Genomic DNA, 20,236 nt, shown 5'->3' on the forward strand with positions numbered 1-20,236 from the left:
CCCATGCAGGCACAAGGAGAACATGTCAAGTGCACACAGAAAGGTTGCAGACTTACCAGAAGCTTCAAACCAGGAACCTATGAGACAACTGTGCTTTAATCGCTAACATCTCTATCCTAAAATCTTCACGAGCTATAAGCAGAGTTAAATATTTAACAATTAAAACACCAGCAAGTCTAAAGATGTCCATGACCAATAAGCACCAGCATACCCTGGCACTAGTAACTGTGCCACATTTGTGTAAGGAGAGATTTCCACTCCAAGGTTCTGGTGCTTGGCCAGGAGGCACTCAGCACCAGCACAGCCAGCAAGTGCCAGCCATTATCCCATTGTTTGGAGGCACACAGCTTGTCCTAATTAGATGCAAAAGAGCAGAGAAACTGTATCTAGCACTACAAACGAGGGGAGAGAAACATGTCACACAGCCTGTTGCTGCAGGTTGGAGTGTAATAAAATAATGAACTATCACAGGAGCTTCTCCTGTAGAGAGCAGAGCACATCAACAGTTGGCCTTTTGAAACAGGTGACTGCTGTGGAGAGCAAAGGGCCACTGCAGTAATGCAAAAGTGATTCTTGTACCTTAGGTGTCAGGGCAAAAGGGTGAAATGTGATTGATAAAAACTGATATTTGCAGCATGTCATCCTGAAGCCAACATAAGACCAAAAGAGCAATTAATGAAGCAGTCGATGTTTTTAAAAGGAAAGCTGATCTGCAATTAATTACATGTAGAGAGAATGAAGACATAGCGTGGCTTCTCAGAGAAAGAATCCACATTACTCAGGGCAATAGACAGAGAGGAAGATAAGGGGATTGCTACATCAGTAGACAACCAGCTTGAAAGTCCAGAACCTTGGGCTGCCAAGACAAATGCACAAAACCTTTAAGTGCTCTGATGGATATTTCAAAACTCTTAAAAAAGAAGCTGAGTTCTCATTGCCATTATTTTTTTCATACACTAACATTGTGTAGAATGTATTTTCCAAAGACAAACAAAATGAGGGTTGTTTAGTGGAATGTACATCTGTGTGGGGGTGTTTTTGTCTGTTTACACATACAGTAATGACATAGTACTAGAAATGCAGATGACAATTAAGTAAGTAAATAAATAGAATCATATGGACTGTGCAAATCTGACCAATATAACCATGTACTTCTCTGTTTGCATAAAGTATTAACTCACAGTTATGTATTAAGCAAGATATAAAGGACCAGCATTTTATCATTGCTTCTTAATGAGTAGCATTAATACACTAGAGAAGGGTTGTGTGTGGGGTATTTTTTTTTAAATAATTTTTGAAGAAAAAAAAAATTGGTTTTGTGTGGCAATTTGCAGCTCCAGTACTAATAAACACTACCTGCGTAGCCAAAGCGACACAGGTAGTGTTAAAAACACATACACTTCCATCAGTCACACTATTGTGCTCTGATTAAATGATCCTTCTCTACTGTTTATTTAGAGCCAGTCCTACTTTATTTATCAGTAATGATGAATTCATGCAATGGGACCAAATATGTGGGAAGCAGTTTGTCATTAAACCGCAACAAACTCACTGTTTACTCTTGCTCGTGCAATTATTTAAGTCCATTTTTTAAGCCAACCATTAGAAATTTTGCAGTGAGCACTAGATGTTTTAAGGTGTTGAAAGTTTGATTCTACCTTGTAGATTCCAGGGTTTTCTTGAAAATTAAAAACCAAAAAAGAAAGAAAGAAAAACCTCAATAGCACCACTTCATAGTTCGGGGGATACTAAGAGCATGTGATTTTCTCCGGCTGCATTTTTTAACACAATTGTAAAACAATTAACTGTTAACTAGCAAATTATTTAGAAGATTATGGTCATTAGGGAACAGCAACTGACAAGTAAGCTGAACATGGTGTATCCAAATCCTTTAAGGTCTGCACATAATCTTACCAACATTATAATACATGCACTGAAGCCACTCTACGCTGTATGAGGAACAATCAGCAAAAATCTTGATCCACCCTTCATTTATTTCTATTTTGATAGAAAATGGGGAATAGATGCAGCAATTTATTGAAACATGTGCAAACATACATGGAAAAAGAGTATGTAAGGCAAAACCAGAGCCTGTACAATTTCAATGAACTTGAAAGCCAATATTTGCTATGTCCACCTTTATTCTTCAGCACAGCTTTATTCTTTCTGAGGCAAGCTTTTGTGTAATTTCTTTAAGTAATCTTTGGGAATACTTCTCCAGGCTTTCTGATGGACATTCAAAGCTCTTCTTTGGATGCTGGTTGCCTTTTGTTGTGTTCTCTGTTGTGTTCTCTCTCTTCAATAAAGTTGAGGTCCTGGCTCTGGGAGGCCAATCCACTGATAGTGCCCAACCGGTCGCGGCAGATGGCTGCCCCTCCCTGAGCCTGGTTCTGCTGGAGGTTTCTTCCTGTTAAAAGGGACTTTTTCCTTTCCACTGTTGCCAAGTGCTTGCTCATAGGGGGTCGTTTTGACTGTTGGGTTTTCTCTGTATTATTGTAGGGTCTTTACCCACAATACAAAGCGCCTTGAGGCGACTGTTTGTTGTGATTTGGCGCTATATAAATAAAATTGAATTGAATTGAATTGAATTGTTATTCTGAAAAAGGAAACTGTTGCAGAATTTGGATCCAAATGCAGACTCAAAAAACAAGCTGGAATAAACTCAAAGACATACCTTTATTAATAAGACTGTAGAAGAGTCCATAAGGCAACTTAAATCCAAATAATCCAAAAGAAGAAGTGGGAACACACGTGATATAAAACAGAATCCAAAACACAGGCGAGTAACACACAAGGAAGATTAACAAATGCGTAACAACAATTAAAGAGAAAGGCAGGGCTTAAATACTCCCACATGACATAATCAAGGAAAGTGGACACAGGAGGGTGACAAGACACAGCTGAAACTAATTAAAGCAAGGCAAGGAGGTGAAAATACATACAAGGCACATGAGACAAATGCCTCAAAATACAACAGGAAGCAACTAAACAGGGTAATGTCAAATGCAGAGACAGGGACAGCAAGAAAACACTAAGGAGACTGAACCAGAACACGAGTGAACTAGAAACAAAATAATACCACCAGAACTCAGAGTGCAAGAGATATAGAAACAATAATAAAACTCAACGTACAATGGTAATCAAAACTAAACTTCAAGAATAGACAAACTGAAAACTTTCAATAATAATCATGAGGAAACTCAAAATAGGCCAACAAAAACCACAGACCATAACAACAGATGGCTGTAGCTTGCGTCTACACAATCTCTTCCATTCATATTGATGATGATTTGAACCAAAAATAATTTGAACCTATAATTTCAAATTTGTATTCCTAATAAACTTTAAATGTTTGAAATGTAAACCTTCAAAAACACAATAAAATATATCTGCCTCAGGACTTTCAGTTTTTATGTCAGATGCTGTTTCCGGTAGTGTGAATATCTGCAAATACTGAGATGCTGGATGAGATAGAAAGTGATGTGCCTTCCAAAGGAAATCACATTTGGCTGTGGTAACACCAGTATAGCTGTAATATTGGATTTTTCTAGATCTACTTTTAAATATTCCAATCTCATTAGTAATTTCAACTTGAAGACAGCTTCTTATCATGGTAAATCAGACAAGATGCAACAGCAGCATTTAAAAGCCTCAGCAAATCAAAAGAACTTTGCTCTTAAGCAGCTCAATCTCAGCTCTCACCTCTCCAGTCTACATTACTAAGTCTTAAACTACCCACTTAGTTGCCCATCATTACTTGTAACATTGTCTCTTTCTGAATCCAGATTACACAAAAGACTGTTCAAAACCAATTCGAACCCTGAATATCAAAATAGCATCACAAGTGACTGTAACGGCACATTTTCATAAGCAGAAAAAGCATGCTTTTATCAGTGGTTGTGCATTCTCTTCAGGTGAATAACTCCATTCCTTTCTCATTAAATGTAATTACTGCTGACACCTCAAAGACACCAGGAGAATAATCAAAAAAAAAAATGCCAATTGAGACACAATGTCTGTACAGAAGGCCAAGAAAAAGACACATTTGACCATTAAGAGGGAATTGTATTGCTGCACTAATTCTATTACGCGCAAGGAAGATTTAGTGAATATAGCCACTGATCCAAAGTTAATTGGGGTGACAAAAAAAAGGAGATCTAAGCTATAGGCCAGTGAGCTGACTGGGTTTTGTGACAGACTCCTTCAGCTGCCTGACAACTGCAAAACAGCCAAAGAATAACCTGTGTGGTCAGATGGAAAGAGCTATAGACAAATAAGCCGGCTACTTGACAAAGGCTCTTAAGAGAAGGCTTGTTCAAGCTTCTACATTTGTATTCCAAGTAAATTGCAGGGTGGGGGCTAATGTAATTGAAAACTGTTGGGGTGTTGGGGGGTCAGCAAATTCAATAGATTCGGAAAAAAAAAAAAAAGTGTTTGTGTCTTGGTTAGCAATGTGAAGCAGAAATAGCCCTGCAGAGAATTATTCTTCTGTCCAAATAATAGCTTCCATCCTGCCCTCGATCAGTTTGATGTGAAGAAGAATAAGAGCATGAAATCATCACCACTAACCATGTCAAGGGTAGCATTTACTAAAAGAGGATTCCTCTAAGGAGGATTTCTTTATTTTGATGGATTCAGGTATTTTTAAGCTGAGGTGAAAAAAAGAGAACAATTGTTTTCCATAACCAAGCTTTGGTGAATGGGATCTTAATTCAACTCCATCACCTTTACAGAAAATTGAAGGAATGGCAAAAAAATAACTAATTTTGAGACATTTGAAAAGAATATTTACTTCTTGATATAAAAGATAATTAAAATAATAATTTTTTCAAATTATATTTTATTATTATTATATTTTATTATTTTTGCACCTCATAAAAGTTCTACCATGAGTAATTTGACCTTTATCTGATATCAGTCTATTTACTTCCCTATAGCAGAAATTGTTGTAAAACTCCAATTACTCAGCAAGCAGATATAACAACCAAGCAGCAATCTCTGGGGGGTTAGAAATGAAGAGAGTGTGGAAATGCCAAAAAAAAGAAAGAAGTTATCATGAGTGGCCATTTCAAGCTGACTCCATAGGCAACTCTATACCCCATAGACTTACATGTTAAATGGCTAACTTTACAGCAGAAGCAAGCATGTTTACAACTTGGTACAAGACGGTTTGGGTCTCACATACAGGTTATGGATGCACCTCTAGTATTAGTTCTCTAGCATTAGCTATAGGTTAGCATTCTCCGTTCACTTGCAAATATGGCCACTTCTGGTGCCAAAAAAAACAAAACAAAAAAAACCAAGATTATACCAGCTGCAATTTTAAAACTGACGCTTCTGAGTGCATCTTTTTAAAACCAGTCTATGAAAGCAACCTGCGCATACACAGACACTTGAAAGGTTTTTAAATAATCTAGAATTCACCCTAAAATAAAACCAAACTCATATCTCTATTTTTCCAGGGATGACTATCATAGCACTTTGTTAAGCTCCTTATTTATGAAAATCCACCTGTGGATTTTCTTAAGTGCTTATCTAACTAAGGTTGCAGGGTTGTGAAGCCTATGCCCATCTCCTATCTAAGATGACATTTTGCAAAAGGTGGGACTAGTTCATCACACAGAAAGGGCAATCATTCACACTCACTGCCAACGGATCTATCATAAATGTCTTTTGTGGCACAGAAGGAACATACAAATTCCACAGAAAAAGTCCCCAGCAGCAAGTTCAAATTATCTTGCAAACAGCGCAAACCACTGTGCCACAAATGGTAAAAAAACGTATTTTAATATTACAAGAGCTAAAGAACGTAGCCATTAAACAAATAGGTGCTCATATAAGCTGCAATAAATGAAGTCTTTTTTCGCTATTACACTTCCTGAACAGTTTACTAATGGTAATGCAGGTTACCCCAGATAAAGTATATACCAGATGTAGCTATAATTATAATTCATACTATGTGCATATAGGATGTTTGCATTAGATTTTTCCCGTGTGATGTGAGAATGTTCTTTCCTTGGAGCTGAAATATGGAACCACAACCAAGTTTAGTTATTAAGTATGAATTTTCATTCATACTTTAGACATTTTAAAAAATACTGAACCATTAACAGGAGCTAAAATTGCAATTGCTATGAAAATGCTGGAACTTGCAGCCCTCTAACATGGAGAAAGAAGCAATTTTTTTTCAAAACTTGCAACTTAAAATGGCATATAAATACAATACAAAAGACATCTCGTGTGTAATCACTACACCTTTTTTGTTTTTGCTTTTAATGTTTCACATCATGCCATTAAATATATTCCCAATCTGAGCTTAACCCAAAACTTTTTCCATGCCATTTAACATCATAAAATGACAGGAAATGGTTTAAAGTAGCACAAAATATACTTAAAGTAACATGCTCTTTATATACAATTCCATGTGATCATGTAGAAACTTGGCAGAATTAAAACTCACACAGTGAACAAGCATTTTCTTAAAGCCACCTCAAGACAACAGGGAGTAAGTACATGATTAAGCAGAAAGAGTTTTTAAGTTATCTAACACTTTAAAGGCCATTCTAGTAATTGGAAATTAAATATATACTGGAATCATCATACAAAAGCTGCAAAGCAGGGTTGAATGTGAATGACTTTCCCATGAATGGACCACATAGTCTCAAAATACATAAATGGCAGCCAGCAGATTAATGATATCACTGCATGCATCATGAGAAAGGTGCTTTCAGATGGAAGCAGTCTCCAATCTCCAGTCAGCATCCTCCCGCATGTGAGAAACAAACAGACCATCTGGAGTATCAATAAGAGTACATGTGTGCTTTGAAGTATCCATGGGAACAGCACATCAGCACATACTGTAATCAAACCATCTCTATACATTATGAAGAGATGTTTTCAATCAACACCAATGCATTTACCACTTACTTTTCTAGAGCAGTCCAAGAATAGATCACACTGCAATAATAATGTGTAAAAAACATTAAATTTTTCATGCTCCGTTCTGCCACCAGCTAAATTGCTAAAGATAGCTAAGTCTGGCTAGCATCAACATTGAAGCTAGCTATTTAAAAGATTTAGTTTAAAAAGTCAGCATATCAGATTTCTACTTTGTTGCTGCAACATCTACACTGCCGCAAACATTTGCAGTAATGCCAGCTGCTGACACAAGAAGAGCTGCGTTGATTGTTCTCTGCCTTTAAACAAAGCATTACCAGAGGACACAGTCACAAAAGTGCTTTCTTACTGGTTCTCTCTTCAGAAAAAAACAACTAGCTGAGCCTCTCTTTAATGACCTATCAAACATGTGCCTTATAGTTTATATCTCTCAAAATTTGAAAATGTATGCATTTCAGCTGCGGGCAGTCCACCCAGAATTAAATTTTCCTCCTTCTTGTGACCTCAAAGTAAAGTGTGATCTCTGACAAATGTGATAAATCCTGTTCTGCCACGGTGCGTGCACACAAGTCCCCCACTGCCCGCATGCTTCTCATTAAAAATGAATTGAATAGTAGCGGGTGTCACTTTTCATGTGAAAAGGGTGTAAAGCACTAAAGTGAGTGAAAGGGGAAAACTATTACAGCCCAGAAACATTTTGCAGGCACACCAAACCCCTAAAGTGCTCCTGTTGGTTACAAACTGCTTTTGAACTTCCGTGATTTGAGATTTCTGGAGATGAAGACGTTGTCAAAACACATCCTGACAGTCCTCTCCACAAAGTATTAAAATTAAACCATCAAAGGAGATACGTTATATTTTCTTAATGCAGATCTGTCATATAGAGTAAATAGCTTTTAAAAAATTGAAGGGGATGCTTTTTTAAAAAAAAAAAACAAAAAAAACAACTTTGCTTTGCAGATGCATTAAAGGAGAAAAATAAAATATAGATGTCCGTTATGTTTTAAAGTATGTATCACGGCTGCATTTGGATCACAGACAAATAAACATGACTTAGACAATTCTCTTCACTTCAAACAAACAAACTAATGGACATACTTTCAAAAGACCAATTTGGTTTCACTGATGACAGCCTCCTCTGAGAGAAAGATTTCTCTTAGTGAATTTCTACCATCTTATACAGTCTCAAACAATCTGTTGATGTTGAGGTGGTGAATACACCCATTTAATATTATGTAGTATACATCTGGGCACAGCTATCTGCAGATGTTCACTAATTTGAATGAAAAATAAAAGAAATGAGATGTTGACAGCTTTTATTTTAACAAGTTTTATCCAGTTTACTGCATGCATTGACTATCAATTGACTGATAAGTGATTATGTATACACACTATTTTGGTCAAATACAGTGTATCCATACACAGTATTATATTGATCCTCATTAATGACATGATACTATGTCATCCTTTTTGTTTGAGTATTTAGATTAAATACAGTGTTATCAAAAAAATAAAAACTACAGACAGACTGATGGACCCACAATGGCCAATAAACTATTTTCCTCCAAAACATGGTCACAATTTGTTGTTCAAAGCCTCTGTGTGTGCTCTGCATGTCTGTGACAGTGGCAAACAGCATATTCACTGCAAACAACCCTTTTGAGAGCTTTTCAGATGCATCTAATCCTATTAACGAGGAGGTGTAATTGATAAATAACTTACTACTTGCTCAGCCCTCTTATTGCATCATATTAGGGCAGAGATAAACTGTAATATGAAGAGCCCTTAGCGATAAAGAAGTGTGCACTAAACCATCTGTTCTTTATTGTTTTATAATGCCAGAGCGCTCACATAAAGAAAACAGTTGTGTAACGTTTTATTTGCAGCCCAGAACACCTGCTCACAGTTCATGACTTCAAAAGACAACTTGTGTTCATTATTTAATACAAATGAAGTGGCCACTCACTATAAAGGCAGAGAAACTGTGATCACTGGGATTAAGTAAAAAGAAATATTTTAATGCAAATTTGTTTATAAATATCACTTTGATTATCCCTATTGGTTTCATTTTCACATACAGCATACACCTACACAATGCAGAAGCTGCACTTAAGTTGCAATCACTGACTGCTGTTTTTTATTTTTTTTTAAAGAGGTACTGAACAACAGTCTCTCTGAGCAGAATGTGGGGCTATAACACAAAATTCAGAGGGTATTTCTTAAATTTGATTTTTATTTATATTTCATTATATGTAATCAACACATCAGTGGCTTACTTAAGCATTTCCTAGTTTGTACATACTGTAAAGTTACTATCATACTAGTAATCCTGAATTAGCCACAGCAGTAAAACCACCTGTCATCCTTCTTCAGCCATCAGAACAGCTCCGACCCATCAGAACATGGGCACAGTCTGTCTGAAAGTGCCCCCTGGCGTATGGCACCAGGCTTTTGGCAGCACATCCTTCGGTTCCTGGTTGCAGGATGGAGCCTCTGTGGATCTGGCTTGCTACATAGCATCTTGCAGATAACTGATCAGATTGGGATCAAGGGAGTTTGGAGGCTGGGTCAATATCAGTGCTGTGGGAGTGTGATTGATCTGGAACGGTGGGTGGTCAGCCACATGAATGCCATGACACGAGGAGAAAGCTGCATTGTAATGAGATAATCAGTGCTATTTGCTTCACCTGTCAGTGGTTATAATGTTGTGGCTGGCTGGTGCATGATTTTGTAAGTCAACCTCCAGGGCTGAAAAATGAAGCCAATGCAAAGTACCAATAAGTGCAGTTCCCACCAGTGGTCAGCTGAGGCTGGCTCCAAAATACAGTCAGTTTCCATATACTCCTTTGTTAAAATGACCACCTTTACAACATTCAAAAGCATTTTTACATGCTTTACATGGTATAAAAATGGTTTTGGCTTCATTATGGATAGCTGCTTCCTTTACAACAAGTGAATATAATATAACTGTAATGTACTTTTTTAAAAATTAATTATAATTTTTTTTATGGGCAGTGAAATTACAGGCATGGTCACTTTGTGTTGGCAAACCTGCAAATAGATAGTTGTAGTAATAGGCATCTGGTGGACTTTATGTCCACTCATGGGAGTTAGTGGGAGACCTTTCCACCTTGTTTGTGGTGTTGGTGGCTTTTGGAGCTTGTCGGGAATTATCAGACAAAAACCAATACGTGCTGTGGTACAGACCATCTAAGAAGTTAATGCTTCAGTTTTGCTTAGTGAAATTCCAGCATTTTATTAGTCTGTTACTTAGAACTAATTAGCAGGTATCTGTGTCTATATGTCCACCCATGCTGTTTATTAATACAGCTTGCTAAGCAAGCTGATAGCTTATCACTTTATCTTCTCATCCAAATATAGCAACTTCTGCCTTTGAAAATCTAACAAGGTGCTAATGCTGAGGGGCCAAAACCAATGGGTGACATTACGGTGGCTGCGTGTGCATGGGTCCCATACATCAGTGAAAAATATGCCTTCAACTCATCTCAAATCTGGTGGTCAGGCATAAAGCAACTATTGAACGACTTGCAGTGTACAGACATTCACAGACCTCAGAAGATCAATACCTTTAAATTCTCCTTGTGTTGCACAAATGCTAGTATGCTATAACATTAAACCAGATGGTAAACATGGTAAACATGATACTGACGTGTGTTATCATGTCAGCGTCACTGTGAGCAGATTGGCACAAAGCACTTAGTATGTACTCTTTAACAAGTAACAAGAGACCAATCTGTAAATTAAAATTATACAGGGACTTTAAATGAAATGGGAACACACAGGAGTCAAATATACCTTAAATGGGAGAGTTCATCCCTTAGTTAGCTTTTCTCTGAGTAGACTGACTGCCAGATGAAGTCTGTTTGCCAAGAAAAACTGCTATCTATTCTGCAAACTGCAATGTAATCCCCTTACCTTGGCTCCTATTTATGTGCCCTTATAGCCTTATAAAAGATTAATTATCACATAAAGTCACCAGTATTAGTACAAATCTCCCGTGCTGTTGGAATGAATTCAGCGCACACAGACACAAGTAATACCTCAACCATATGCACATGTGCATGCACACATATGCACACTCAATCCACACAGAAGTCATGCTTTTCATTCAAAACATTTCTTTTCTGAAATTGAATCACTGAATTGCGTGGGGTCCCACTGCATGTAATTTAACCACCACGACTACCACCAGCCTAAGTGGGTGCAACACACTGCCTGCCTCTTTGAGTGCAATATACCACCCTCATATTTCAATCAATAATCAGGTAGGGATACAATTAGTAACTTGGAAGGCTTGTGAGAGTCACGTGACGGATCAATCGAGCAGAGAGGCGGCGCACTCATTGAGGTGATTCACAGCCCAACAGTTTGTCCCACGCTCAGCCTGAATCCATGCCGTCTATCTTCTTTATATGAAGCTTTCAAGGCTGGAAATATGCATCTGTCAAACGTCCCCCATTACTCCAGCTGCCTGTCACACCTGGGGCAGCTCACAACCAACCAGAAAAAAAAGACGGAGTGTAGCTGTCAGCACAGAACCCTCAGCGGACTGAAAAGGCACCAGCTTCCCCATTTCTCTGACTCTCATTTCCTCAAAACGCGGATATTTTTCTGGGTCTCCGGCTGAGCGCTGGGTTAATGAAAGAGGCTGTGTCAGGCAAGCTGAGGCAGCTTCTTTTTGCTCTAGAAAACATTAACACATGTGGTAACCTATATGGCCAACATACAGTATATACTGCACAACACAACAACACTTTTACATCTCTAGGCTGATGGTTGTGCCACTGATTTTGTATCATTAACAGCTGTGAAAAAAGCCTATACCATTTTTTTTTTTTCCGTCAGTGCTGTGTGCAAGGTGGGGTGTGCTGCCAAGCAAGAAGCATAAATGCTTCAGAACTGTTACACTGTGGCTGTGGAATGTGGCAAGTCTGGTTAAAATGAGCAAGTTTTCTGTGTGTGTGTGTCCTTAAATTAAAGTGCAGTTTCAGCTCCTGCTGTTAGTGTTTCCACTGCAGTGTATCTGGTTGTTCTCTCACCTCAACAACCAGTGCCTTTTCACATCACAAAGCTATTTCTCTCATTTCTCTCCACAGTCCAAGAGAGCGCTGCAAACTATGTCATGAATGAAATATAAGCACAGCGCTGTATTACTTATGAGACCTAACGCAACTTTGCTCAGAGCTATTTTCAGATTTCATTTAAATTCATCAGTATGATGAATATTCTTATACCGCAGACACAACCGATAGGGCATCGGTCCTCGAGAAAATATTAGCTAAAGATGAACTTCAAAGATTACTTATCAGCAAAGACCACCTTTCAACATTCATCATTACAGCAAAAGCCATCTTGCAAAGCTCCTCCAAAGCAGACAAACCCACCATGGGACATGATTTAAGTGACACTAATGTGCTTCACTGTTGCATTTCAGAAGTAAAATTGCATTGTCCTATTGTTTATTTAAACTTCAAAGGCTAAGCGTTGCTCATGGGGCATTCTTAAACTCATTTAAACATCTCTAAAATAAGAGAGGCAAAAGGCAAGGTCTGCTTCAGTAATTTATGCAAATTTATATATTCATTTGCATTTACAAAGATTACACTTTGAAAGGAAACTGTTTTCACAAACACCACAGCCATGAATAGCAATTACTATATAGTTAACACTATGACCCAACCTTTTCTTGTATCACACAGTAGTAGAATAAACCTTATTATTCTCTCACTTGCTCCTTTCAATCGACATGGACTTGCAACTTAGCCAGCCTGCTCAGGGTTTTTTTTTTTTTTTTAAATCCATTCAGTCATACAGCTTTAGATGTTCTGAGTCTGAAGATGAGAGCAACTGTTCTTGCTCATGAGACTGAAAGCTTCACTATCAGGTTTTCTCTGGTGTATACAAAGGCACATGTGATCACTCTATAAATATACCAAAGAGAAAAATCCCTTTGTTCAGGAAGGACAACAGCTCCTAATAAACGGTGCCCACTGGACACCTGCCGATCTGTGAACACTTGAGCTTCCCTAACTCTTAACTCACTTTGTGCCACCAGCTCTGACCAGTGAAAGTCCATTTCCGTATCTTTTTTGTTCCATGCTGAAGGCTGTATTTCTCATTCTTTCAGTCTCATTGCCTATCTCAGTTTTATGCATAATATCTGTGTTTTCTTTTAATCTAAGGGCTACACAGTCCTACCTGCATCTATCAGGTACACTCTCATGCCTGGAGTAAAATTCGTGAAGTTAACAAGTTACTTGCAATAAAAGCACTCATAAAATCACATTAGAGTGTCTCAACTTTGCTCACACTCCCTCTCTTAAAACAATCAGAGCTCCACTTCAAATTCATCACGGCAAACAGAGCAAGGAGAAACTAGAAATACAGAGAAATCTATTTGTCCACAGCGAGGAGTGAGCAATCAGGCTTTTTGCTTTAAATGTTATAAATCCTCAGTGCAAAGCGAACAAAAAACAAAACAAACAAAAAAAGATCTTACCTGAGGTTTTGGTGATGCTGATGCTGTAACAGATCCTATCTGTCTCTATGGTTCAGAATCACAGAGAAAGAAGGAGAGAGAGAAGGGGGGGGAGCAAAAGGAAAGGAGGGGCAAGCAGAGCGCAGGGACAGAGAGGGAGCAAGAGAAATCAGAGGAAAGGCGAGAAAGTGTCTGTGGACCATACGAGAGAAAAAGCCAGAGAGGAGACAGCAGTGATAGTGGTGCTCTCACACAGCGCGGCGTTACACTGAAGGGGATGTGCTGGCTCTCGGAGGTGGTACTTCTCAGCCAAATGACATCTGCCTCTCTCTTAAAAACCATTGGCTAAAAGGGATGATTTCCTAATAAGCCATCCCTGCTGTCTCCAAGTGAACACACCCCCTCCTTCTTTCCCACTGCATATGCATACACAGATGTATGCACACCCACCCACCCAAACACACACACCTACACGCAGACACACACACACAGTCTGATATTCTTTTTCTGTGCAGTCTGCAAAGATTGTCTCCGCCACTTCATTTGCCCTATTTTTCCTCTTTCTAGTCTCTTGCCAAGCACTTTCTCGTCTCTTTATTCTCTGAGGTCCCCTGCTATACACGCATTGTCATTTTTCACAATTGTTCACAAAAGTGTTTTTGTCTTCCAATTCAAAATTGTTTCCCCTTTCAATTATGTCTTTTTTTTTGCAGGATACAGTTAGCCTCTTGCAATTGCTTTTAAAAACTGAGAATTTATTTTTAACAAAGGCTGACAAGTTGTGGCAGTGTCTCAAATGCTGGTATGCTACATGCTTTTTGTATTGCTCTTTGATCATTTTACTTTCTTTATCAAGTTTATGACAGATTTTTTGACAGAATTAAAGTGGTCAGGTCTTGAGCAGAAAACCATAGTTACAGTGCCATGAGAAAGTATTTGCCCCCTTCCTGATTTCCTAGTTTTGGCTCTATGTGAAAAACACTGGTAGCCACCGGTGCTACCCCGTCAGCAGTGGCAGTAGAATCTTTAGGTGGCACAATTCCCCTGGAAGCACATAATAACATAATAACCAAGTCTCTGTAGATCTTAACAGGGGTGCAGATGAGTCTCAGTGACTTTATTCACCATATCAATTCAAGCAAATGGCTTAGTAAGACCCAGGAGTAAGAAATGCTAAAATCATAATACACCACTGAGAATACTATCATCTTCTATGATAGCCATTATATGATAAGAAGTATAGTTAGACATTCCTTTATTTAGGGGTTTTTGACTCATACTCAACTTAAGGCGATGACATGCTAGCTTTTATATGTTATATGCCATGGAAATAACACTGAAAGCTGAATTACTCAAGTGACTAATCAGATGAGCTATTACATATACATCCAGCAAGTTCTTAGACCCATTTTGATCCATTCCATTGCAGCATGGTCTTCTTCATCACAAAAGAATACTGAAGAAATGTTTTCAGGTTCAATAAGACCATCACTGATGGGAGAATCCTCCCACCATTAATGAAAATATAAAAAAGTCAGGATAACATTACAACCCCATTTCTTAACAGAAAACCCTTCAGCAGACATCTATTTACCTTCTGCAAAAATATTTTTTCCCAAACTTGGAGGCCTGAAGTCCTCCATGTTGTTTACTCTCCACTTCAGATAAATACACCCACAAAGGGTGTACAAAGGGTACTAAACATCCAGGAATATAAATATCGTGTTGCACATCTGTGAAATGTAAAGAATACATATACTAAATTCCAGGGCTCAACTCCTTGTGGTTTTGGAGTGTATAGACCGGAAAGTTAAACCTCACAGACAGACGGATGGTATGACGACAGTATCCTCTCGCTTTATATCAGTCAAAAGTATAACAACAAGACCAGAGGTGGCAAAAGTACTGACATTCTGTACTTAAGTAGAAGTACAAGTACTTGTGTTAAAAAATACTTTGGTAAAAGTCGAAGTACTGGTTCAAGTTCTTTACTTAAGTAAAAGTAAAAAAGTACAGGCTCTGAAATTTACTCAAAGTAAGAAAGTAAAAGTAGCTCTTTGGAGGACGTTTCTACCTGCTATTTTTGTGTAAAGCTAACTGAACCTTATTATATATTATTGTAATAATATAAAAAAATACATGAGAACACAAACGTTATTCCAATCTAAATTTTAATTCTAATGAATGCACTCAGCTTGAATCACAAACTGTGAAAAGGAATTTAAACACAGCTCTATTCTCTGTGTCCTCCATAGTAGAGGGTGACTGTGTCTCCACCTAAACACAAACATGAGGATACTCAGGGGTTACAGTGGGATTCAGAAAGTGGAGGAACCCTAAGATCAGCTGTAGTGGCTCTGCATGGGGAGAAGAATCACAGCTTTCTATTGTGAGCTGCAGTAAATGATGTTGGTGTGCAGACTGTGATCAGCTGACCTGCTGCTGCTCTGAGGTTTACTGCTCTGTGTGGATGAAGTGAACTCACAAAGATGTAACCCAGTATTTCACAGCTATCTGAGCTGATCTCCATCCCCTACACTGACAGCATACAGGCTGTAGAAATGTTGGATTCAGTGAATGAATCTCAGCATCAGCAGCTTTGATTCAAACTCATCTCTGCTGCACTGATGTAACCTGTAACTCTGACCATGAACACAAAGTGCACCAACACAGAGCTTTACTGTAAATACAGTACAACAAGATAACCTGTTTATTACGTACTAAACTGCAGTATTTTCATACAATCTTTGAATAACACAAAGTCAGCATACTTCTATTTTCCAGTCCTTACCTTTAATTCTAGCCTCTCTTCGTCCTCTCCTGTCCTCTTTCTCCATCTCTGAGTGAACTTCTCTCTCTTTGCTCTCCCTGAAATGCAGCAGCTCTTCTTTTAGCTAGCAGACACACTGTGTGACAAACTGCACACACTTTGTGTGTTTGCTGATATTTGTTGAGCATTTAAAAATGTTGCATTTACCTGCCACACGTTACTCCCTTCATGCTCGCTCCTCTTCAGTAGCGCTAGCTAAGCTGTTTATGTGCCGCGAGCATAATTTACGGATTCGGTCCGGCCCGCTGTGACCCCTGATTATAGCGCTATAAATGAGACATTAATTACATGGGTTTGTGTATTTAATCCCTTTGTACCCGATAAGCCCCGGTGATGGAGGATACGCCAGTACGATTGTCTCTTATATGTTAATATTCCTCCGTTTAGGCTCAGATCGCTTGATGACTGACGGCGCACTGACCGGAAACGCAAACTTCTCCCTGACGTGTTAAAAAGTAACGAGTCTGTTTTGAAAATGTAAGAAGTAGAAAGTACCGATACTTGTGTAAAAATGTAGGGAGTAAAAGTAAAAAGTACTCAGAAAAATAAATACTCAAGTAAAGTACAGATACCTAAAAAAATCTACTTAAGTACAGTAACGAAGTATTTGTACTTCGTTACTTCCCACCTCTGAACAAGACCCATAATTGATTGTGATATTCTCCCGCAATTAATAAAAATATAAAATATATTTTGAAGTCAGGTTTACATTACAGCCCCATTTCATCATAGAACCCCTACAGTAGACATCTTATTACCTTGTGCAAAACTATATGCACTGTACCATGTATAACCGTGCATATGACAAATAAACCTTATCTTATCTTAAACTTGACTTTATCCAGCTGCCGGTGAAAAGGCACAAGGAATGCTGGTGTCGGTGACTGAAGCTCAGTCAGCTCCAGCTGCAGGTGAGGTGGAGCGTCATCAGGGTCAAATAGCACCATGTCCTTTTCAGTAGCGGCAAAATCGGTCATTGAGCTCACCAGAGAGGAATGCGATGACCGCTGCACACTGCTTCGGCTCAGCTGTCCTCGAGTTGCTTTGATTTTCAGCACGGTCACTGTCTGATAGCTTGTCATATGTACTAGCATGGTTTGTTTCTTCACATTATGCTCCTCGAACAGCCACGACAGCTGAAGGGTCAGAGCACATTTCATTTGGCCAGTTAAGTCGAGAAGTGTCGACTCATCAACCTGCAGAGCCTTCTATGTCACGTATGGTAAACAAATTAGAGAAAGTACATACAGCACTATTGTACAAGGGTGTCTACTACATAATGTAGTTTTATTTCTATAATCTATAATCGATAACAATAAACCAGATATAACACATATGTACAACGTATTCACATTATTACCATATATTATACTCATGTGAATATTACTACATAATGCATCCATACTACATTATCTGTTGATATCAATGCGTTATTATAACAGTATCAATTTGGGATTCCCCAGTTTCTCAATATCTAGCTGTTTTCTCACTACCAGCTGTTCAATAACCTAGGTCAGCTGCTAGATATGGGGAATACCCACTTTCTCCATTTTAGTTAATAATGATCAAGTAGGTATAGCCTATCAAGCAGCATAATATGATCACACAATTAGGCTAAGCCAATCAGGCATTAGAAAGAGGATGCACATCATTAGCATATATTATACAAAGGGTACTAAACATCCAGGGATATGAATATTTTGCTGCACATCTGTGAAATGTAAAGAACACCTATGCCAAATTCCATGGCTCAATTTCTTGTGGTTTTGGAGTCTATAGACCAGAAAGGTAAAATCTCATGGACAGACACCTACACAGACAGACTGTATGACAATATACTCCGCTTTACGCTTTATTTTATTAGGATAAAAAACAATACCCCATCAATCTTTCAGGCTGAGGGATGAAAAGTAACTGTCCCGTTGTTAAATCATGAATTAACTATGATAAACCACTTTCTTTTTCTTTTTCTTTTTTTTTTTTTTTTTTGGAAAGCTGAGTTCAGTTTCACTAGCCAAACCTTGGCCTGATTACAACCAGACCTGTTGAATTAAGAAATTAAAATAAAATCCAGGATTTCACAAAAGAACCCAGAACAACATCTAAATAACTGTAGGTCTCACTTGCCTCAGTTAAGGTAAGTATTCATGATTCAACAATAAGAATAATAAGATGGCAAAAATGGGAGCCATGGGAGACTTCCAATGTAAAAACCACTGCTGGACAAGAATAACGCAAAGGCTCATCTCAAATTTTGCCAAAAAAACCCATCTTGATGATCCCCAAGAATTTTGGGAAAATATTCTGTGGACTGATGAGACAAAAGTTGAATTTTTTGGAAGGTCTGGTTGAGTTATATCTGGCATAAAACTAACAGCATTTCATAAAAGGAACATCCTCAAACATGGTGGTGGTAGTGTGATGGTACAGGGCTGCTTTGCTGCTTCAGGACCTGGATGACTTCTGCTCTCTACCAGAAAATCCTGAAGGAGAATGCTTGACCACCAGTTCATACCCTGAAGCTCAAGCACCCTTGGGTTGTGCAGCAGGACAATGAGCTGAAGCAACCAGAAAGTTCATCTCTGAATGGTTAAAAAAAAAAACACATGGAAGGTTTTGGAGTGGCCTAATCAAAGTCCAGACTTAAATCAGATTGAGATGCTTTGGCATGACCTTAAACAGGCCACTCATGCTTGAACCCCCCCCCCCCCCCCCCCCCCCCCCCCCCCCCCCCACAATTATAACAATCAAAACAGAATTAAAACAATTCTGCAACATACCTCCCAAGTGATGTGAAAGACTCATTACCAGTTCACAAATGCTTGATTACAGTTCTTGCTGCCAAGTGTGCTGCAACCAGTTATTAGGTTTACTTTTTCACTGAAGGCCAGGTAGATTTGGTAAATACAAAATTGCATTTTGTATTTACTGTTATCTTTGTTCATCTTTGTACAGTATTAAAATTTGTGTGTGACAAATATGCAAATAACTAAGAAATCACCTTTCACAGCCCTGTATATACATTACTTAAGAGTTTATTGGGTTTTTTTTTCTAACACCATAACTTTTTAGATTTTTTGTAGCAATCCTGGTTTCTCAAATATGTGGGAGTAAAAAAAAAATGAAATTCTCAATATGAATGCATTAAACTATCAGTTTTCAAGTGGTGTAACTGACTAAAATGACTAATGCTGGGTCCTATCACATACTCACAAAGCAATTTCCTAAGGTCTGCTGGGAGAAAATATGATTAAATTTTCCAGATATGTGTTCTTTAACAGCTCAATAAATGAAAAAATTCACAAAAACAGCAACGCACAATATTTATGTACTGGGATTCTGCTTTTACTGGTGTTTTTACTTTCTAACATCCAAAACATTACATGATTTCAATTTGTCCAGTGACCCCTTCAAAAATGTCTCTTTGTGGACTTCTGCTCCACTTTCAGCAATTCTGTTATGTTTAAATCAGTCCCTAGATGTTCCACTTGCAGGTCCCCATTTATGACTTCCTGCGACGAGCATACAGTGCCAGTGAAAAGTTTGGACACACTCACCCATTCATAAGTGTGTCCAAACATTTGACTAGTACTGCATATCAACCTCACTGGTGATGAGAGTTAGGTTACTAGCTACTGTTTTCAGGAGAAGAGTTCACCGTCTCTAAGCCCCAAGAAGGCAACTTTGACAAGGTGGGGGAGATCTAGTGCACATTGCAGGCATACAACTGCAATGTGACAACTGTCCTTTAAAAAATAAATTATATATATTTGACTATGAGCCTGCAAACAATAACTGTTCAGATAGAGGCAGCTGCATCACAGCCACAAAGGTACATTTTTAATTTAATTAGCAATCAGATTAGGTATGGATTCTGAAAACCACAAATATCTGGTCCAATAATCAGCTAGGGCAGTAATGGGGTGATCTCTACTAACAGTGGCAAATTCACAAACAATTATCACCCATTTTTCATTTTCACTCAGTTCTACAGCTTAATCTAAAATAAA

The sequence above is a fragment of the Archocentrus centrarchus genome, chromosome 21 (genome assembly GCF_007364275.1).
Source record: "Archocentrus centrarchus isolate MPI-CPG fArcCen1 chromosome 21, fArcCen1, whole genome shotgun sequence".
In the NCBI taxonomy this organism is placed as follows: Eukaryota; Metazoa; Chordata; class Actinopteri; order Cichliformes; family Cichlidae; genus Archocentrus; species Archocentrus centrarchus.